Source organism: Hoplias malabaricus, chromosome 3 (genome assembly GCF_029633855.1).
Source record: "Hoplias malabaricus isolate fHopMal1 chromosome 3, fHopMal1.hap1, whole genome shotgun sequence".
Taxonomy (NCBI): Eukaryota; Metazoa; Chordata; class Actinopteri; order Characiformes; family Erythrinidae; genus Hoplias; species Hoplias malabaricus.
Window position 1 is genome coordinate 5,939,764 of NC_089802.1, and position 23,099 is coordinate 5,962,862.

General features: G+C 43.7%; 1 protein-coding gene across 1 annotated transcript in view; it reads left to right on the plus strand.

The window, feature by feature from the left end:
* LOC136691735 (disintegrin and metalloproteinase domain-containing protein 12) overlaps window positions 1-23,099 on the plus strand; it is a 133,396-nt gene that overhangs the window by 677 nt on the left and 109,620 nt on the right. The window lies entirely within an intron of this gene.

The following is a 23,099-nucleotide window of genomic DNA, read 5'->3' on the forward strand; positions in this document are numbered from 1 at the left end:
GAAATGGTGGTAAGGTCCTTTAAAAGGTGCCTAGCCTTTTGACCGTTCTCTCTCTTTATGGCTCTTTGCAGAAACATTGCATAAAACATCAGACCGTTTTAAACTATAGCCGCTCGCCTGCACCCAGCTGCTCTTTATCTGGAGCTATTTTCAGAGCAGTGGAAGCTTTTATAGTAATGCACTGTTGATTTTTACATGCAGTTATATATTGCTCGTGATTAGCATTGCACAGAGCTGCTGAATGCGCTCAGAGTGATGGAGTGTCTGAGCTGAGGTGTGCAAACAAAATGTTGGCGTTCCTTAATTATTATTTACAATGCTTTACTCTACTGTCATTCAGTGGAAACTGGGGTTTTATCAGTAGGACATTATTAGTAGTAACCAGTGGACAGGAGGGTTGTGTTTATCATTTGGCATTGCATCATCTGTTTTGTTTAATCCAGTTAACACATGGAATCTAAAGTCATTGTTTGGAATCAGTTGTGTGTGTGTGTGTGTGTGTGTGTGACAAAACTGAGATATTTATATTTGTCCAGCTATTTGGTGCATTCTGAAGTTATAAAGAGTGTTTTAGTCTGTGCTGCCTTTTGAATATCATTGCTGTACAATTAAAAACATGCATCTGCCAAAATGGTAACTTTACAAGAAAATTAAAAACCTTTTTAGCTTTCAGTGGAAGTAAATGTAAAAAAATAAAATGGACAAAAATGGAGAGATACGCGTTTTTAATTGGACGGTGACGATATATTAAACATTTCTGCAGAATGTGGAGGAGTGTGGTGTGTTCTCTCTGTGTCTGCGTGGGTTTCCTCCGGGTGACTGTCTGTGAGGAGTGTGGTGTGTTCTCCCTGTGTCTGCGTGGGTTTCCTCCGGGTGACTGTCTGTGAGGAGTGTGGTGTGTTCTCCCTGTTTCTGCGTGGGTTTCCTCCGGGTGACTGTCTGTGAGGAGTGTGGTGTGTTCTCCCTGTGTCTGCGTGGGTTTCCTCCGGGTGACTGTCTGTGAGGAGTGTGGTGTGTTCTCCCTGTTTCTGCGTGGGTTTCCTCCGGGTGACTGTCTGTGAGGAGTGTGGTGTGTTCTCCCTGTGTCTGCGTGGGTTTCCTCCGGGTGACTGTCTGTGAGGAGTGTGGTGTGTTCTCCCCGTGTCTGCGTGGGTTTCCTCCGGGTGCTCCGGTTTCCTCCCACAGTCCAAAAACACACGTTGGTAGGTGGATTGGCGACTCAAAAGTGTCCGTAGGTGTGAGTGTTTGTGTGTGTGTGTGTGTGTGTGTGTCTGTGTTGCCCTGTGAAGGACTGCCGCCCCCTCCAGGGTGTATTCCCGCCTTGCGCCCAATGATTCCAGGTAGGCTCTGGACCCACCGCGACCCTGAACTGGATAAGGGTTACAGATAATGAATGAATGAAAGGACAGCAACACACTACTGTGAGCAAGAGCAGAGCCGGAGAGTACATAGTTAATACAAGTAAGGGTTAAATTTCTGGTGGCTGAATGTTGCACAGATGTTCAGTCATGTTTGGGATTTGGGAGTTGCTTGAAGCATGTTTCCACTGTACTGCACACTGGAGCAGTGTAAATCTGACCTATTGTATGTGTGTATTTGTGTGTGTGTGTGTGTGTGTGTGTTTACTTTGTTTCCCTTGCATTGATTGCTCTCTGATGTGTGTGATTGGTTAAGCGCTTCAAATGAAAACAAGTGGGCCACTGAGGTCACTCCTGCTGCTGTTTGTGATGGATGTTTATGTCTGAATTTAATAACTCAGCGTTGTTGTGTCCCAAAACTCAGGTCCCGTAGGTTAATTCCATGTTGAGTGAAATGAATAGTTGGAAAGGAACGCGTTATAAAGACACATTGAGCGCATTAACAATGGTGACACCTCCATAGTGAAATGAAAAGGGTCCACCTTATCTGGCGGTGGTAATTATTAGAGGCTGCTGGAGAAGAGGACACTAATGAAAGGCGATAATTACCGGCAGTGGTGACAGCTGTGATACATTAATCAAGTGTGCCACCGATGCGCATGCTCGATCATCCAGAGTCATGCTGATCAGAAAGAGAGAGAAAGTTGACACTGGCTGTAGCCTGAAGCCTAAGAGGTAGGACATGTCCTCTGTAAAACTGTCCTCTGAAGACTTCCTTAGTAGCCTCTAGAGCACACAGACGAAAGGGTCTAACCAGGTTGTGATGTATTTGGAAATGCTGGGCTTTTTGCAGTTGGGGTGTGGACATAAATAATGAAGCAACAGAAGAGTTATGGTCTGAAATGTCATTCTTCCATTCATTCATTCATTCATTCATTATCTGTAAGAGCTTATTCAGTTCAGGGTCGCGGTGGGTCCAGAGCCTACCTGGAATCATTGGGCGCAAGGCGGGAATACACCCTGGAGGGGGCACCAGTCCTTCACAGGGCAACACACACACACCCACATTCACTCACACACTCACACCTATGGTCACTTTTTGAGTCGCCAATCCACCTACCAACGTGTGTTTTTGGACCGTGGAAGGAAACCGGAGCACCCGGAGGAAACCCACGCAGACACAGGGAGAACACACCACACTCCTCACAGACAGTCACCCGGAGGAAACCCACGCAGACACAGGGAGAACACACCACACTCCTCATAGACAGTCACCCGGAGGAAACCCACACAAACACAGGGAGAACACACCACACTCTTCACAGACAGTCACCCGGAGGAAACCCACGCAGACACAGGGAGAACACACCACACTCCTCACAGACAGTCACCCGGAGGAAACACACGCAGACACAGAGAGAACACATCACACTCCTCACAGACAGTCACCCGGAGGAAACCCACGCAGACACAGGGAGAACACACCAGACTTCTCACAGACAGTCACCCGGAGGAAACCCATGCAGACACAGGGAGAACACACCACACTCCTCACAGACAGTCACCCGGAGGAAACCCACACAAACACAGAGAGAACACACCACACTCTTCACAGACAGTCACCCGGAGGAAACACACGCAGACACAGAGAGAACACACCACACTCGTCACAGACAGTCACCCGGAGGAAACCCACGCAGACACAGGGAGAACACACCACACTCCTCACAGACAGTCACCCGGAGGAAACACACGCAGACACAGAGAGAACACATCACACTCCTCACAGACAGTCACCCGGAGGAAACCCACGCAGACACAGGGAGAACACACCAGACTTCTCACAGACAGTCACCCGGAGGAAACCCACGCAGACACAGAAAGAACACACCACACTCCTCACAGTCAATCACCCGGAGGAAACCCACGCAGACACAGAGAGAACACACCACACTCCTCACAGACAGTCACCCGGAGCGGAACTCGAACCATCAACCTCCAGGTCCCTGGCGCTGTGTGACTGCGACACTACCTGCTGCACCACCGTGCCGCCCAAAATGGAATTTCATTTGTTTTAAATAGAACAAATGAAGTACATGTTGAATGTACGTTTTAAAACAGACCCTCAGCTAGAAGCTTCACTTTCTGCTGTGTTTTATGTTTTATTTTCTCTGCATCATAAATTCACAGAAGACTCTAGGTAACTGAATGCCAAGGATAGACTGGTAGTGTCCTCAGTATCACAAATTATTTCTCAGCTGTATTTAAAGATGGTTTTGAGTTACTGAATATTTGTGCAGTAGGGGGTGAAGTTAGTGGGTTTGAAATGGTAATAGTTCCTGTTTGGTCATAGTTAAGAAGAGAGCGATTTACATTTCCAAAACCTGAGGCTGTTTAATTCGACGTGTGAAACCTGATGATTCGCTCTGAATGTGTGCTCAAATGTACACTGTGCCATAGTGAGCTGTCTGTACAGATATGATATCTGCCTGGGGCACTGAGTGAGTTTAACCAGCATGGCTCAACAGCTGCAATTCCGCTAGTACTTCATCTACGTTAGGAATGCTTAATGTGTTATTAACATAGGACAGGGGTCACCAATCATATCCACAAGGAGCCGCAGGATTTCATCCCAGCCGAACAGGAGCACACCCTGCATATCTGTTTATAGACCTTAGAGACTAGTAGAATTGGGTAACACTATATGGACATATGTAGTCTACTTGTTAAAGTTGGAGACACATGAGTAAAAAACAGAGACACATTGAGAGACCACAGAGTAAGTATCTTTTGGCAAACACTGACTCGAGTTCTATATCGAATGGTTGAGATCTTGCAGATGCTCTGTCCAATAGCCTCGTTGTCTGGGTCTGTGGGTCAGTCACAGGACAGTCAGGCTGATTGAGGACGGGAAAGAAGAGAGAAGAAGAGAAGAGAGGAATGCAAGGAGTGGACAGAGTGTGGGAAATGAGCACATAATAGTGGACATAAAAGTGTCCTGTATGAGAGCTGTGGTCAGTCAAATTGTGGTGTGAAATTAGGAACAGACAGTGTGTGCAAAAAATCCCCTCTACCCCCAGTGTGTGTGTGTTGTTGTTAATGGGTTGCCGAACACACACACACACACACACACACACACACACACACACTGGTTTCTCTCTCTACTTCTCCACCTTTTCCTCCTCCTTTTTTCATCTCCCAGCCCTTCACCTTTCTGTCCTCATTTTTTTTCTTTTCATTCACTCTCTCTCTTTATTTATTGCTTTTTCTCTGTTTGTGCTCTCTCATGCTTTTCATCTTACACTTCTATGTCCCTCCATCTATTGCCTTTCCACCTGTCTCTCCATCTTTCAACTCTTTTCTCTCTCTGACACACTCACTCTCTGTCTGTCTGTCTCTCTCTCTCTCTCTCTCTCTGTCTCTTTCTCTCTCTCTCTCTCTCTCTCTCTCTCTGTGTCTGTCTGTCTCTGTCTCTGTCTCTGTCTCTCTCTCTCTCTCTCTCTCTCTCTCTCTCTCTCTCTCTCTCTCTGTGTGTGTCTCTCTCGCTCTCTCGCTCTCTCTCACTCTTGCTGTTTGCTCTTTTTTTGAGCTGGAGGCAGGGGAGTTCATTAGTGTATGTGTCTGTGTGTGTGTGTGTGTGTGTGTGTGTGTTACTGTGTTGGTGAGTGAATCCAAGTCTGCTGTGTTATGGTAAAAAGGTTCAGGCTCCTGTAGTCTCCCCCCACGGGAATAAAACTCATCTTCCCACAATGCCTCCCAGTGGGATGCGGGAAGTTGTGACCTGGCTAGGGTCATTAAGGGCTAATTAAGGGGTAATTAATCTAATCTGGCCTGGAGCTTCACCGCAAGAACAGGTGCTTCTCTGCGCTCTATGAAGGTTAAATTGGAACAGGATGAAACTGCGTTGTTTAACGCAGCGTGGAGTCCAACATAAACGCTGGAGGAGGCAGTAAATTAGCGGAACTTATGAATAAAAAGCTTTTTATGGGCTGGCGTCTGGGACTTTTTTATGGGCACTGTTGACCCTTAAACACATGAAGTCACACAGATCTTAAGGGAGAATTGGCAGAATTGTGTTCAGATTCATTGAATGATTCACTGTACTGCAAAAAAATGTCATTAATGAACCATGTACCAGTAAATGCAAGGATTATTACAACAATAATAACAGTAATATATTATTATATTCATATAGCGAAGGTCTGTACAGAACATTGAACAGGAAACGTAATAATATGCATCCTACAGCACTGAGTGCTCCAGGGTTGGTCGAGCTGAATGAGTGAGAGCAAGAATGGTTTAAGGTTGTATTTGAATGTGTAGAGTGTGGACTGTTGAATATGTGATTGGAGAGAGTTCCAGAGGTGAGCGGCAAATCTAGAAAATGCTGTCACAAAAGCTGCGGAGGTTGGGAGGGTCAACAGTTAGCGATTCAGCTGAAGAAGATTCAAGCGTCTGAATAGGTTTGTAAGGAAGGGCAAGGTCATGTTACAGGGAGCCGGTGTAGGTTTTCAGGAATGGGTGTAATGTGCTGGAGGGACTGAGTGTGTTTGCGAAGGCAAGCAGGAGAGTCTTCTGCATCATCTACAGGTTGTGAAAAGATGCGTTATCACATATGAGTGGGTACTGATAAAGGCATGGTCTAAAGAATTTTTACAAACACAGCTCTGTTGGTACCTGAATGAAAGAGATGAGTCAAGGGTGACACCAAGGTTATAAACGAGAGAGGAATGACACAAGGCTACATCAAAATAGAGAGGTAGAGCTAGATTCATTGATTTGGAGATGATTAGGCTGAGTTCATTCTTGTCACTGTTTACCTTTGTCTGGAGATGTCATCTGCATAACTGTATGATGATGTAGGGGAATGTACAGATTACAACGAGACAGGGCCGAGGATGCAGCCCTGTGGAACCCCTTGAAAGGTGGTGGAGATGGAAAAGCTCTGTCCCAAAAGAGTGATTAATAATGCCTTAGCCTGGCGTACATGTATGTGTAAGACACTATTAGAGCTGGATGTGGTTTTGTGATTGGACAAAGTAGCTTGTATTGCGTTTATGTAATTTCACATAATTTCCTCAGATCAATTTACTGATGTGAAAGGGCACTCAGTACTCGTTTTTTTATTGCTGTATTTTATGAGAACACTTGAACAGAACCTTTAGAACAGACAGGGGTCTTCAGGTTATTATGTGGAGTTCAGTGTGCCCCAGCATTCTTCAACCCAACCTTCAGTGTGGGAGCTATATATATTTTTATAATTTAACTCACAATAATATTATTCATTCCTGTTTGGGAATCTGTGTGGTGTTAGCTGAGCCAGTGATCTATGGGTTAATAAAAACAAGCAATCCAGCACTGCTATTGTGTTCCTCAGTTGTGAAACAAAAGGAAATGGAATCCCTGTGGATGCTGGCGATTAACACTGGCCCTCACATTAAGAGAAAAGCAGGCAAATGGAAGTAAAGGATCTAGATTGAGTTTTAGCTTGTTTTTTCCATTCATGGAAATGTATTGTTGTGGTTTAGTCATTTGCAGTGTTTATTTGTAGATGGCTATTTGAGTTTTATGGCTGCGAAATGATGTTCAGTTGTCTTTTTCATATGCACCAGCTGAGGAAAATAACCCACCCTCTAAAACAAACCCTGAAGGTATTTGCTTTTATACAAAATACATCATCAGATATGGGTCTTTAAACTGGGAAATCCCACTCTGGAGACTACGTACGAGTTAGCATTATTACGAATGCTTTAGCGGTGGTCATTTGCTTCCTTTTGACACCTCTTCATTTTAAATCTCTGGCATTAACAGAGTCCATTATGTTCCAAAAGTTTTCTTGTCCCAACTATGATCATAGAAAGCCAAATGGGGTTCAGTTGCTAAGTTTGTAGCAGCAAAACACACTTTGCAGGTGCTAAATGCTTTAGTGTGTCGTCCTGAATAAGCTATGCTTGGGACTTGGTGAAAGCCTGGTGCATTTTTAATGCCTTTTCACTCCGCACGCTCTTGGCCCAGTTTTCCAAAAACCATGGTAGTGTTGAGATGGGCTTTGCTGTGCCTGAGAGAGCGTTGTGAAGCGCCACTCGCTCTTCTGCCTTTTGACAATGACCTTTATGCTACAGCACTTCTGGGGGGGAACTGTCTCCTTCAGACAACGCTGTGCTACTGTAATGTCACCAGACAGTTGACACACTTTGCGACAGGCTCTGTTTCAAGTGGTAATCCGACAGATTCTCTTTCTCCACGCTCTCAGAGACAAGGCTCTTGTTGAGCAGGAGACAGCTGAGTGGGGTTCTGGATCTTTCACTGGAGAGATCACATCACATCCGTCCACTGTCAGACGCTGTGTCAGAGTGTCACGGTATAATAGTGTCAGGATACAGCACCAAGCAGCTGTCGAACTTGCGCTGATCTTTGGCACTTATGAGAGAGAGAGAGAGAGAATAAAAGGGAAAAGTTAAAAAGGAAAGAGTGAAGATGGAAGGAGAGAGATGTTGGAGAAATAGTGAGTGAATGGAAGGAGTGAGATAGAGGTAGAGAGAAAATGAGATGCTGAATAATAGAGAAGAGTGTGGTGTGAGTGATGTATGTGAAAAACTAGACAGGCAGTGTAAGGATGGCAGAAACTGAAAACAGACAACGGAGAACAGAGAGAGAGAGAGAGAGAGAGAGGGAGGGAGAGAGAGAGGGAGAAAGAAACAAACAAAGAGAAGTGAAAGTAGAGAGTGAAGATGGTGTGAGAAATAAAGAAGGTGCGACAATGGTTTCAGAAAAGAGAGAGAGAGAGAGAGAGAGAGAGAGAGAGAGAGAGAGAGAGGTGGAGAAGGAGAGTGGGTGTGCTCATTTCACTCTACATTAACTTTTTCTGTCTGAAACGTCTGGACTCAGCTGCAAGCCACTGAGACTGAGGTGACCTCTGTCTCTAACTGACCTCTCAACCCTCAGTGTGGGTGTAAGGTCAGAAAGTTCTCAGTGGCCTTTGCCCATCCTTGAACATGAGGTAAACAGAAAATCAGAGGCAATGGAGATTTAGATATTGCTCTCTCTCACTTCACCTGACGTAACGTGACCCAAGTGAAACCTCATATAGCCCTGACTTTCTTCTGGAAAACTGAATGAATATAACGAAACAGCACTTGCTCATTGCTCATTGATCTGAGGGATATGAAGAGAATGAGGCAAATTTTCAGCTTAGATAAAAGATTTGTTTCTCTGAAACACTCCAGAGGATATTTATCCTTAAAAGAAAGGGGAAAAAGAGCACATGGGAACACAACAAACAAAAGTTACAGTGTTATGACCCATTTACTACTGATCTGTAAGATGCCTTGGAGGTTGTGGGTTCGAGTTCTGCTCCGGGTGACTCTGAGGAGTTTGGTGTGTTCTCCCTGTGTCTGCGTGGGTTTCCTCCGGGTGACTGTCTGTGAGGAGTGTGGTGTGTTCTCCCTGTGTCTGCGTGGGTTTCCTCCGGGTGACTGTCTGTGAGGAGTGTGGTGTGTTCTCCCTGTGTCTACATGGATTCCCTCTGGGTGACTGTCTGTGAGGAGTGTGGTGTGTTCTCCCTGTGTCTGCGTGGGTTTCCTCCGGGTGACTGTCTGTGAGGAGTGTGGTGTGTTCTCCCTGTATCTGCGTGGGTTTCCTCCGGGTGACTGTCTGTGAGGAGTGTGGTGTGTTCTCCCTGTGTCTGCGTGGGTTTCCTCCGGGTGGAGGTCCCACAGTCCAAAAACACACGTTGGTAGGTGGATTGGCGACTCAAAGGTGTCCGTAGGTGTGAAGGTGTGAGTGTGTGTCACTCTGTGAAGGACAGGCGCCCCCTCCAGGGTGTGTCCCGCCTTGCGCCCAGTGATTCCGGGTAGGCTCCGGGCCCACCGCGACCCTGAACTGGATGAGTGGTTTCGGGCAGTGAAAGAATGAATGAATGACTGAATTAGTGATACATTCAGACCTATAATGCTGCAAACACTGCTACAGGTTCATAATATTTAGTTGTTGTTGCAATCTTATTAAATTAAAAGCACCTCATGGAGGTGACTTGTAACTCACTCACTTTAATACTTACTCACTCTCTCTTACTCTGACTAGGACTGCACCACAAGGGCGTGATATTGTTTGCATCACTGACACTGCATGTCCTTGTTTTCTTTATGCTTTCTAGCACTAAATACCAACTTTAAAAATGAAAAAAAAATCTGCCTGGATAAATAATGAGCGCAGTGGAATCTGTTTGTATTTACCTGTTGTTAGATGGCATTGCTGCTTCCAGTTCACTGCAATTAATGTGAAGATATGTCTAATACAAGAGCAAAATCCCCAAAAAGGCCCAGTACTCAGATGATCCTGGCTGAGGTTTTCAAGCAGTAGCCTGCGCCCATGAGCTCTGATTATTCCCTCTGCATTGTTCTGTGGTCCAAGAGGACTTGTAAATTCAGTCATCTGAACGGCCTGGAAGCACGGATCACTGAGCTCTGAAGCTCTGAGAGCTCCTCTGCCCCCAGGGCACGGTGCTGGATTCTTCCACATGGAAGTATCACACTCCACCGACTTATTGCAGGACCAGGTGTGGTGGAGAGTCCACACACACACACTGCAGCCTGGGGAGAGAGGGAGAGACTGATATCCCCATGGAGGTGATCCATCACCCAGTCATTTACGCAGCACTTCCACCCCACCCACACACTCACCACAATGTGTGGCCTCAAAATGCTCCAGCCAGATGAAGGAGCTTAAGGATTGCTTAGTCTTATCCATGCTGACTCTCACCCATTAAAAAAACTGATTTTGTCGGAGATGTAAATATGACGGTTTTCAAATAATGTAGTCTTGGGAAGTACTGCATGCCAAATATTTGTCTGCATTAAGGCCATTGCACTGCTTATGTTTAAAGGATGTTAGACCTGTGTTGATCTAGTGTGCAAAGAGTCTGTGAAACAAGAGTCAGAGACCATTTACCTCAGGAACGGAACAATGGTTTTATGTCATGGCTCTTTTACCAATAGTGTAGGATACACTAGATTTAGTGTGGAAATATAATGGAGGTTGTGGGTTTGATTCCCGCTCCGGGTGACTGTCTGTGAGGAGTGTGGTGTGTTCTCCCTGTGTCTGTGTGGGTTTCCTCCGGGTGACTGTCTGTGAGGAGTGTGGTGTGTTCTTCCTGTGTCTGCGTTGGTTTCCTCCAGGTGACTGTCTGTGAGGAGTGTGGTGTGTTCTTCCTGTGTCTGCGTTGGTTTCCTCCAGGTGACTGTCTGTGAGGAGTGTGGTGTGTTCTCCTTGTGTCTGCATGGGTTTCCTCCGGGTGACTGTCTGTGAGGAGTGTGGTGTGTTCTACCTGTGTCTGTGTGGGTTTCCTCCGGGTGCTTCGGTTTCCTCCCACAGTCCAAAAACACACGTTGGTAGGTGGATTGGCGACTCAAAACTGTCCGTAGGTGTGAGTGTGTGAGTGAATGTGTGAGTGTGTCTGTGTTGCCCTGTGAAGGACTGGCGCCCCCTCCAAGGTGTATTCCTGCCTTGCGTCCAATGATTCCAGGTAGGCTCTGGACCCTGGATAAGCGGTTACACATAATGAATGAATAACTGTTATCATGTAGCAACTATCATTAAAATGCAACCCAATGCTTTACAATAAAAAGCAAAAAGAAGAGAAAAAAAAGTCATGCAAAACGTGCAAGAAAAAAATGATAGTAAATACATGTACAAAAATGACACAAACACAATAAAATAGTTAAAATAAGGGAAATAAAATAGTAAAAACAAAAGAAAAAATACAGCAGATCCCTACAATGTGTTGCTGAATGGTTTTATATTTTTATATTGTATAATTCTCCCTTCTCAGCCTAAGACACAAAATCTTTCTGTCTAGTCTGTTAGCTGCCAGTTATCAATCTGAACATCTTGAGCATAAACAGGGAAGTTTAACATGAATGTAATAATTTAAAAATCAATCTCAGGTCAGTTTTAAATAAATTTTACCATTAGTACATTTAGACGTTTTTGTGTTTGTTTTTTATCCATAAATGACAAGAGCTGTGTGCACAGTCACACACATAGTTACAGTCTTTAGGACTTAAATCTGATTTGATAATCATCTGTTGCCTGTCCTTATGGCTTTGATCAAAGCTGGGGGCTCTACATGAATCTTCGTGACCCCGCTGCTGCTGCAGTTGCAAAGCTCTACTAAAAGGTCATGAGAGGTTATCAGACTCTGTGCTCTGGGTCCTCTCGGTGGCCTTTTCCACACAGGAGCATATGGTGGAGCTACTGTCCACCCTGCGTGCCAAAGCCCAGGGGCAGGCATCCAATGGGTCTTAGTGCCCCACATATCTCACCGCTGAATTAGTGCCTCGACATGACTTCAATAGCAAAGATGAGCCTTATCTTAATAGCAGGTAAAATGAGGATATGGATTTAATTGATTAAAAAGTACATCATTTAAAGCATAATAAACATAAGAAAAAATAGTGATTAAAGGATAGTAAGAGGTGTATATTATACCACTTTATTATACCGCTTTTTCACAAGTTAACACAGTTCCTGGAGTCTTAATGAAATGTCTGTGACCTACTTTGACCTATCAAAATACAGCATGGATCTAACAACACAGCACATTTGTTATCCTGTCTAAACAGCCCTGTAAAGACTGAACCAGTTTCAGCCCCTGTTGAGAACAAGCCTCTGTTTACATTCAAGCGCAATAGCCCAGCAGTGAGAGGGAAGGAGCAGAAAAGCTGGCTTTTAGTCACTCACTTTGATCTCCTTCTTCTCTAATCTTGTGTTGCCATATTAATAAGTCCACTTATTTCTATGGGCTCATTGTGTCTGTTATAATCTTTTCAACCTAGTATCTGTACCCTTAAATAAATGTATGTCCAGCGCTGTGATTGGAGAGACTCAAATGAGGAGGCGGGACAACTCTGAAGTGCATGATATCTACATAAGATTCAGTCAAGTGTTGTTTGAATTCATTTTAATGAATCCACTCAGAGATAGATTTTTTTTCTCCTCAATACCTCCCCCTGTAAACTCAATTAATGAAAAAACCCATTCCCTACCACAAGAGAAATCTGAGCTTTGAGAAGCTTGTAAAAAATATGGTGCACATCACTGCTACATACATTTAACTTTCAGATGTGTTCCGCTCTATAAAACTGTAAAAGTCTAGACACTGCACGGCAACCTTATGGAACACGTTTCAACAGTGTGATGATCACAGACTGGATCAGAGTGTGGAAACACTGAGCTGTTGTTTCTTGGGGGTTGTGAAATGTTGACGTGGACGCCCAGCTGTGTACAGTAAGCATGGTTTAGAGGATGTATGAGGAAGGCCTACTCCTCCTCTTCCTCCTGCTCTGTGTAATTGGGGTGCTGGTGCAGCTTTGAGCTGGTGCCAGACATGTGCTTCCCATGACTGCGAGGAGTGTCATACACACACACACACTCAACCCCACACAGTATTTGCTGGGCCCCGGGTGTGCTGGATTAGATTTGAGTGCGGAGGCAATTGGTGTGGTGCCAGGAGCAGCTGACATCAGACATCACCAGTACAATGCTGACCAGCAGGAGGCACCAGCCTCAGTGCTCTGCGCTTCATACTGTATGATTTATCGAGACATATGCACTGTGATGTCATGCCTTCGCGAGGGAGAGGGAGCTACAGTATTTGACTAAAGGTCAGTGGGAGGGAGCCACACCAACACAGGACATACTGGGCTTTAAGTGTAGTGTTCACTAGGGAATCATTTGACTTTAAACCTTCCTTTTTGTTCCAGCTCTGAAATAACACCACAGTCTTACACTGGGACCCTCAATGTCCCTAACCACACCCATGTTGTTGTCAAAGTGCGTTAGAGTCATTCTACAACTTGGCTCAAAGTGAGCAAGGACAGACTGTTGGGATGGCATTTGAACGTGAGGTGTTGGGCATAGTACATTCTCTGAAGGGATGGAACACCACTGAAATATCCATTGTCAGTATGGAAGATCCAGCTAATGCAACTGAATGCAATCACATTCTCATAGAAATGTGAGAAGGGTCTGGCTGCAGACATGCACTCTCTGCCTCACATGCATGGCCAGCCTCTTCAAGACGTCAGTGCACTCTCTGCCACAGAAAGTGAATCACCTTGGAATACATTTGTGCTTCATGTGCATGGCTGGTGTGAAAGAATACACTTATTTAAGCAGTGAAATTTGGTTTTGAGGGGCGGCACGGTGGTGCAGCAGGTTGTGTTGCAGTCACACAGCTCCAGGGGTCTGGAGGTTCGATTCCAGCTCCGGGTGACTGTCTGTGAGGAGTGTGGTGTGTTCTCTCTGTGTCTGCGTGGGTTTCCTCTGGGTGACTGTCTGTGAGGAGTGTGGTGTGTTCTCTCTGTGTCTGCGTGGGTTTCCTCCGGGTGACTGTCTGTGAGGAGTGTGGTGTGTTCTCTCTGTGTCTGCGTGGGTTTCCTCCGGGTGACTGTCTGTGAGGAGTGTGGTGTGTTCTCCCTGTGTCTGTGTGGGTTTCCTCCGGGTGACTGTCTGTGAGGAGTGTGGTGTGTTCTCCCTGTGTCCGCGTGGGCTTCCTCCGGGTGCTCCGGTTTCCTCCCACAGTCCAAAAACACACGTTGGTAGGTGGATTGGTGACTCAAAAGTGTCTGTAGGTGTGAGTGAATGTGTGTGTGTTGCCCTGTGAAGGACTGGCGCCCCCTCCAGGGTGTATTCCTGCCTTGCGCCCAATGATTCCAGGTAGGCTCTGGACCCACCGCGACTCTGAACTGGATAAGCAGTTACAGACAATGAATGAATGAATGAATTTGGTTTTGACACGTTATTTATTTTAAAGAAAATTACTTTTTAGTTCTGTGTTAGCTGTTTTTATTCATTATTGTTTTTAATTTTCATATAAGATTTGTACAACATTATATACCTCAAATAATCAATAATACATAAACAGGGAGTGCATGTCTGCAGCCAGACTTTATTGAGAAATGTTCAAATATCTAATTAAACAAACTCCTGCTGCTGTTTCTGTTCATTCAGGAACTCAGTATCTTTCTTTGTGCAAGAAGCTGACTGTGGCTTGTTTGTGGTAGAAGTTGAACTTGTCTAAGAATTAACACAGAAACTCATTTGTAACTGGAGCTGTTTAGTTTTGTAGCACATTCCCTCTGTGTTTACTTTCATGCTGTTAGTGGTGTCTTGAACGTTCTGTCAGTTCCTCCTTAACGTAGCAATAACAGCAAATGTAAATCAATATTACCCACTTATGGAGCAGGAATAGAACAACATCCTCATACTTTTCAGAGGTTGGAGGTCACTCCACCATCCAAATGCTTCCAGATTCTGTTTCTTGGCCGTAGCTGAGCCAATGGCACTGTGAGAGAACTCCTGAGCCATTTCGGACAGAGACTCTTAATTTGTTGCCCATTTAACAAGCCAAGCTTGCATAGAAACACCAGACATTTTTCCATCATGCAAAAACAAACCAGAGAGCCAGCAAATGGTGAGGAATTAAAATTGTGAACATCGCTATCAATATTTTTTTCAGACGCTTGCGTATTGGGAAAGTAACACGCAGACATTCCCTCTGTGTAATTCCTTAAAATTAATGAATGGCTGATGGCATCTTAATCATCATGAGGGAATTCAGAGCTGAATCCAGACTGGTTTTATGGACTAGATACAAAAGAAGAGCCAGAAAATTGTACATGGGTTCTGCATATTTGTTTTCTTAGATTTACACGACTGTTTTGCATTTGAAAGCCGCTCTGAAACATCAGCGTGTGTTTGAAATGAGCTGATACTATAGCCATGTTGTTCCAGATTGTACAGATTGAAAAATCAAAGCCTTTCCTGATTATAGCCCCAGACATTGCTCTTATGTTTACTCACAGAGAACGCTTCTCCAGCGCAGATCACCTTTATTTAATAATTAGACATTATCTGATTCATGACAAACAGCTGTGTGCATTTATAACCCACTTGAATGATGCGTTTGGCTTTGACAGCTCTGTGACACAACGTACACATAAAGATATTTTAACAAAGGCCTTCTGTACAACACAGATTTAAGAAAGTACTAACATCTTCTTCCTTAAATCATTTTTCTGTCTTCTTTTCACTGAGCTAAATCAGCCCTATTCGCAGAGGGCTAGTTTCCGATACATCAGTGCAAAGCACATTACTTAAACAAAGGCTGTGATGGTGCACTCATGGCTTTGAATACCGTCTCGCTTTTATCTGAGCTAAGAGCCCTGTTGCAGATAAGGGGAAATAATAGGTAATGTCCATCACTCTCAATTACGTGCATTAATTCTCCCCTATCTCTTACACGCTCTCATTCTCATGTCTGCTCCTGCAGTTTTTTCAGTCTTTTTCTTTCTTTTTCTGTCTGTCCATGTGGGTTTCAGGATTTCTCTGTATGTGTAAGGCATATGTCCAGACATTTAGACACCCCTTTTAATTCCTACATTCAGCTGCTTTCAGATGCTCCCAGACTTTGAAATGCGCACACAGCTTGTTTCACCTCGATAGAAAAGCGTTAAACGGGAAATGGGATCCTCTGGAGCACATGCACATGAGCCTACGGTCACTAGAGACAAAGCCACAAGTCACTTAAAGGTATAAAGCAAGTTCCCACAACACTGAGGTGGGAACAGTGGTACAGTGTTATTTTCAGTGATGAAGCATCATTCAGTACCTTCAGGATGAGTCGCAGTGGGGTTTGTGATACAGAAATAGTAGCGGATCAGGTACCTCAGTGCAGCTGCACTCACTGTCCACACTGTTTGATGGTTGCAGTCTGGAGAATTGAAGTTATGTTTTGCTAATTGTATTAGCCACAGAATGGTGGACAGGTGCTGTTTTATAACAGCACAATTGTATAAGTGTGAAAACGAAAAAGAGGCAGAAATCTCATTTCTGAGCATTGTCCCTCTTTTTTTGACAGGTAGTGAACATTTTTCATTCTATGTCAGTGTTTCATCAGCTGGGCCCTTACCTATTCTCTTTTTAAAATGTTTTCCATGTTAGCAGCAATCTGTGTGTCGCCAAAGGCTTTGTTTTTCATATTTAATCAAATGTGATTTGGGCATCAGTCTGCCGGAGGCTCTGACTTCACCAGGGCTTGTTTTGGACAGAGCTATTATTCACTACACAACTACCTTATAGAGGGGGGGTCACACCACTGCTAACTAAACACAGGAGGAGGGGGAGGAGGTAGAAGAAAACAGGGGAAAGGAAATAAAGCAGAACATGAGGAAAAGAAAGGAAAAAGAGAAAACATAAAAAGACAAGATTGGAGAAAAAGGAGGAGATGGGAAAGAAAAGCAGAGGTGAGAGAACAATGGAAGAGTGAGGACAAAGGGGACAAGACCAGAAGTGAGAAGAGGTGACGAACTGTAGAGAAGAACAAGAAAAATAGGGGAGGAAGAATTAAATCAAGGAGGAGGGTAAACAAAGGGAGAAACAAAGGTTTCTAAAAGAAGGGATGAGGAAAAGAATGATATTAATGGGTCTAAATAGCACTGAGTTTAAAAAGCCTATTGTTATGATGTCAAGCTTTTTTGTGTCATATAGAACCCTTTTCTAAAAGGTACTATATAGGACCATCTACATCACGTTCTTCACCCTGTAATCATGCGAACGTTTCTTCAAGTGTTCAGGCTTCTATATAGAACCATTTCCTTTGCTAAAGAACCCTTGTATAACCATCATTTTTAAGTGTGTAGGAGGAGAGGAATTTAGAAAAATAAAGACGAGAAGAACGTGAGAAGAGGGAGGAGGGAGAGAAGTGAAGTGAAATGAAATGAAAGAAAGCAGATATAAGAACAGATGAGAAAAAAATGAGGCGAGACGATGTGGGAGTGGAGTGAGTAAAGGAGGAGAGGGGAGGAAAGGGACAAAGCCTTGTTTGCCATGTCTGTGTGTCCCCTGCAGGAGCAGAGTCTCGGTTCCCGGCCGAAGAGGCTTTAATCAAACGGGGGATGAAAGATGCAGAATTCCATTTGTAGTGCGAAACCAAAGGCTTTTAGGAAATCATTACTTCTGCATGGTCTGCCATGCTGCGAGGAGTCGCTCAGGACAGAAAACAGGCTCCGCTGTCACTCAGAGGGCTTTACAGTAGAGCACAGACTTCTCATATCCTTCCAAGGTCACCATATTGAGATGGTGGTGAGCCAGCTCTGAAGGCTGATTCATTTGGGGAGAAATTTCTTGTCAAGTACGTCCAGGTGCACATGTCAGATACAGACACAGCAAATATGGAGTCAATTTTTAACTGTCATCTCTAGATGTAGGAATTGATTACATTTCCAGTGTTCTGAGCCTCAGCAGACACGACTCTGATCAGCACAGGCATGAAAATCTCAGCACGGATCGCCACTGTACACACAAATGTAACTGAGAAACTGTGGCAGAAAAAGAGCTTAAGAAAAGGTTAATAAAAGTTAAGTATCCTTACTTGACCCTGAGGTTGACCTGTAGCTTTAATTTAATGCCAGGAATACAGTTCCTCAGAATTTCTGAGACCAGCTTGATTAGTTTATTTCTTGTTGGCTTTGTATATGAAATGGATACGCATGCTTATTCTGAGAGGTTTTATACCTACACCCCCAGGTTCTTAGTTTGTAACTGAGCTGCCACTGTTGTATTTCAGCACGGCCATACGATGTTAGCTTCTGCGTGTAGTGATGGCATGTTAATGATACAGAAAGCTAACCTGAGTGAAGAGTTCACAGGGGCAGAGGTGTATGTGCTTGTGATGGATAGAGAATGTTATGGAATGAATGGATGGGAGTGGAGGTAATGTCGGTTCTCAGTGGGCAGTAAATTCACCAGGGGGTTTTAACATCTCCATATGGTTCAATGAGCTCTGTCCAGTGGCTACATTCTCTTAGATTGGGCTAAAACACAACATGGACATGTTGCTGTAATTTTATCAGGGGTACAGTGCAAATGGTAAACACATTTTGTCTTTGGGGACAGAATTTAATGTTTGTGATGTGCAAACAAAGCAGTTTTTCCCATTGTTATGGAGGAAAACAATTATTGTAACTAGCACAGTTTGTAAATGAAAACTAAGAACCTGATATCTATAATAAGACTGAACCAAGGTGTCACGCCCTCGTCCTGTCTTGTCTGTTTTCCCTGCCATGTGCTCTCTTAGCACATGGCTCTGTTTGTTGTTGTCCATGTCTCCGCCTTAGTCCCGCCTCCTCGTCTGTGTTTCATTTGTTACCCTGCCCTCTCATTATCTGTCTCAGGTGCGTCTTGTCTGTGTTTAGTATTTAAGTCCCCTTGTATCACTTCCTCTTGTCGGTCATTTGTTCTTTGTACTGTTTCGGTCCGTGTTATCAAGTCTGTCTGTCGCCGCTGATTCTCCGTCATTGTTTTCCATGTCGTCGTTTTGTTTCGTTTCCAAGTCTAGTCTGTCTCTGCTGTTCTTCGTTTTGTTTTCTTATCGTGTTTGTTTGTTATCGTGTTTCCTTTCTTTTGAAGTCTGTTTTGTATGGTTCTGTTTTGTTTAATTAAAAGTACTGTGTTTTAGCGTGTGCGTCCGCCTCCGTCAGTCCGCCCTCCGAGTCCCTGACACAAGGAACCCAGGGCCCCGGGGTGATGCTACCTGTAGCGTTATATATCATCACTGTCCAATGAAAACTTGCATCTCCATATTTGTCAAATTTTAGTTTAATACATCATTTGAATGCAGTAGCTGTCCTTTACATATTGTGAATATCTTGCTGCATGAACCCATAGGAATGCTCCAAAATTACTTCATTTTGGTTTTTCCCTTCTGTAAAATTGGAGTTTTTTTGGAGATGTGTATATTTTTTTAGACAGCGATGGTATAAAATACTGAAAGATAAAAAAAAATGTTCATTCTCCCATTGATGTATTTTGCAGTTGTTACATTATTTTTTAATTGTATTATTACATTTTTTGTACCTTATTTGCTCCAGAGCAAACAACTTATTTAGTCAACAATAAGACTGGGGAAAAAAACTTCTACTGCACTAGGCTTCTATTTCATCATCAGTACAATCTGTGCAACAGCAGTCCCTCTTTGTATATTATGGGGAGCACAGTGGTTTGGGGATGACACTGTCCACTTAACGTTTTTTTCTGGTCACTTCATTTAGCAGCACCAAGAGTAAACATCAATAAAAATGTAATCATTTCAACACAGTGGAGTAGGCAGCCATTTCGAACCTCTGGTTATGTGTAATAAACGCATGCTAAGGTTAGCCCTCCGGGAATCTACAGGCATCCCACTGTATTTATGTGTGTGTGTGTGTGTGTAATACTTCACCCAAGGGCGGGGCTGTACAGAACAAATCTTGATGCTGAATGTTCTGATATTCAGAGGCAGGACAAACCATCTAGAACAGGCAGGGCTAGTATAACACTGTGGTAGAGTGTGATAGAAAAAATTCCACTCTTCCCCTTTTGGTGGAGCATCGTCTCATTGCCTGCACTGCCCGTTCACGTTTGCAGGTTTTCCATAAACAATCGGCCAACATCTGAGCTACAAAGCACTATCTAGATATCCAATCAGTCACACTCAAAAGTCCTCACACACTTATGCAAACACACCTCTTTATAAATGAAATATAAATATAGCAAGACTTCTTTCTTGCTCTGAGTAAAAAACATAGGCAGCAGATCACTATGACTATGTTTATTAATGCCCGTGTTTACACTCAGATTCATTGGTCATATAAATAAGCGCTGGAGCCTGTTTTACCACTGCCTTATTGCATCCAGTGAGTTGTAGGCCCATAACTCTCTAATTTACTGACGCTACTTACGCAGCTTAACCAAGTATGGTGCAAGTTCCTAGAATTAACAGCTGTGTCGTGAGCGTTTGTGAAAAAGCCGCAAGGCCGTCGCCAGATTTCGCCGCCATAAAAAACAGCACTGTGCTAAGATAACAAAAGCACCTATTCAGCGGCGGCTCTTTAAATTCAAATGAAGCCAATCGGTTATGGCTGGGAAGCCCGTCTTCAAAGCGCTACCAGAATGACACGGCTGGGGAAGTGATGTTGATTCCATATGTGTATTTCTGTGTGTGTTACAACGGCTCGTAAACCACTGACCTCAACCAGGACCCAAGAGGCACAGAGAGGTCAGCCCACTGGAGTGCTGCTCTGGCTATCATTAGCTTGCTAATCCTCTAAGCAGCTTTTACTGTGCTTTTGGTGCAGTGTGCAAGTGTCTAAGCTTATATTGAAGGTTCTTATTAAGAGAATGTGACGTCTAGCTAGAAATGCTGGTGTCATTATGTCTCCCCTCACGGTTTGTTTTGTTCCGTTTTCATTGTAGCTGGCAGCCATCTAAAAGTGAAAAAGGCGGCTAGGCATCTTTAGAGTCTTGGAAATGACTGAAGAATTGGTTTATTAAATGTTAGTCGTCGACTTTCATGAGTTTCCATCTTTTTTCCAAGTGAAACATGAAAGTTCTCCCTTTGCTTTTCAAACATGTTTCTCACTTCCAGGATGTCTCAGGCATAACGGATGGAAATTAGCTTTAAGCTAACCCAGAGCCAAGTCATTTCTTAAACAGAATAAAGCACTGAAGTTCATATTGTTGCTTGCTTTAGTCCACTGCAGCATCTGTTAATTTTCCACACCAATAAGGCGACACGATTCTACATCAGGCATTCTAAGGGGAAAAAGTAAATGACTTTAGATGAAAACTAAGCAAGTTTTGAAGCTGCGGCTGTTTTTAACTTCTCCTTGAGGGTGCAAAGAGTCTGAATCCAGCCTAGGAGCGGAATGGTGCAGTGCACATAGCATGTCTCTGAGAAATGAAAGAGTTCAGTGTTAAAAGGGGTCAGCAATGGTATTTATCAGCAGATAGCTCCTCTGATTTGTGGGGCTCTGGGAGCAGCACTCGGTGAGCTTTAGTAGTGGGAGGTGCACCAAAATTAATCCCAGTGCGATGCCACACAATACATATTTTTCCACGTTGGAATGATCAAGATAAGGAAATAAATGAAAGGGGAGTAGAACATTTACAACTAACAATAAGCTTAAGAAAACTGTCATAATGTTGTATAAAAAGACACAAATAATTCCTTGGGAAGTGTCTAAAAACTAAAGATTAGGTGTGAGTCTGCGTCTAAACCGCCGGCCCTCCTGAATAGCCTGAATTTATCTCTTGGACAAGGCAATGTACCCACTACTGCTTAACCATTAAAGCTATTATTTTCAGGTTGGCTGTTGTCTATAGTGTGTAACATGTCTACAGAAAATGTAACGTATCAAACTTACAGAAACATAGTAGTGCTGCCTTTAATGTCACTGAAAACTTCAGCAGGAGAGAGAGAGAGAGAGAGAGAGAGAGAGAGAGACTGCAGTAAAATGAATAAGAATTAAATTGCATGGACGAGCTAGAAGGAGGAAAAAGAGAAGGCAGGAGAGAGGAGGAATCTGAAGAGAGAGAGAGAGATGATGATGATGATTAATCACTATTGTGTCTAAGCAATGTGTCTGTGTAGCTGGTCTTTCAGCCAGAACAAAAGGGGTCTTCAGCCGTGTGTGTGTGATGAATTTTGAAGTATGCTTAGGTGAAAAGCCTGAACGTGATTCATTCATTACGGAAAGTCAGCATTATTTAGTTTATTGGCTTAAAATATTTCCCCTTTAGCACACATTTTCTCACTGTGTTTCTGCTGCACTCTGTCTGTCTGTCTGTGATTCAGTCAGGTAGGGTTTGTATTACAAATACCAAGTGGGCCGTCTGTTTCTGCTATTTGCACAGACAGAATTGATGGTGAGTAGTGCTCTCTTCACAGCTGTATTCCAGTGGACAAGAAGATTTCCACAGCGACAAAACTCTCTTTTTTTGCGCTTCACGTACACACCTGCTGCCCTATTTACAGCTTTTTACATGGATTTTGATCCTCACAGTGGGAGTCTGTTTTATTGTTTGTCTCTGTGGGTCCAAATGGCAGTACCTTCCTCTGATGGGGCTCTTCAGTGACAACTTGGCTGTGCAGTAGTGTGTGTTTGATGCGAGTGTGTTTGATTTTCAAGAAGGCACTCTGTGGATAGGCACTGAGGACAAACCTGGAGTCTCTATACACACACATGTACACACACACACACACACACACACACACACACACACACGCACAATTTCCTGCATTGAATCACTGGCTCTATGTCTGCTATCATTGATTTATAGAGAAAATAATCTCTCAATCATCACACTCAAGACACAGAACTCAGTACACACAAGACACACATGAGATTCACAAGTGTTTAACCCTTTAAGCCCTTTTTTGCTGTTTGATCTGCATTTTTAAAATGCACTTTTGCACCCAGTATAATCAGTGAATTCAAATAAATACAGTTGCACACACTGTGAGCCCTAATGTATGGCCTAAGGAATCTCCATAGACAATAATCTACATAAACAATGCCAAGTGTGGGCTACAGGGGTAAGCCCCCAGCACTGAGCTGTAAGAATCAGATCTGCATTCTCTAAAGTGATGCAGCACCGTTCAATACCTATGGAATGTTTTAGAGTGGTGTTTGTGGTCCAGTACTAATTGGCCAACATGAGCCTGGACCCACTAATGTTCCTATGGCTGAGTGCCATCAAATACTTACAGAGATGTTGCAGCATCTAATGGGAGAAATATTAAAAGAACAGGTGTCCACAAACTTTCAGCCATAATGCGTTTTCTATTAATCTACGGGGTGGGCCATTTATATGGATACACCTTAATAAAATGGGAATGGTTGGTGATATTAACTTCCTGTT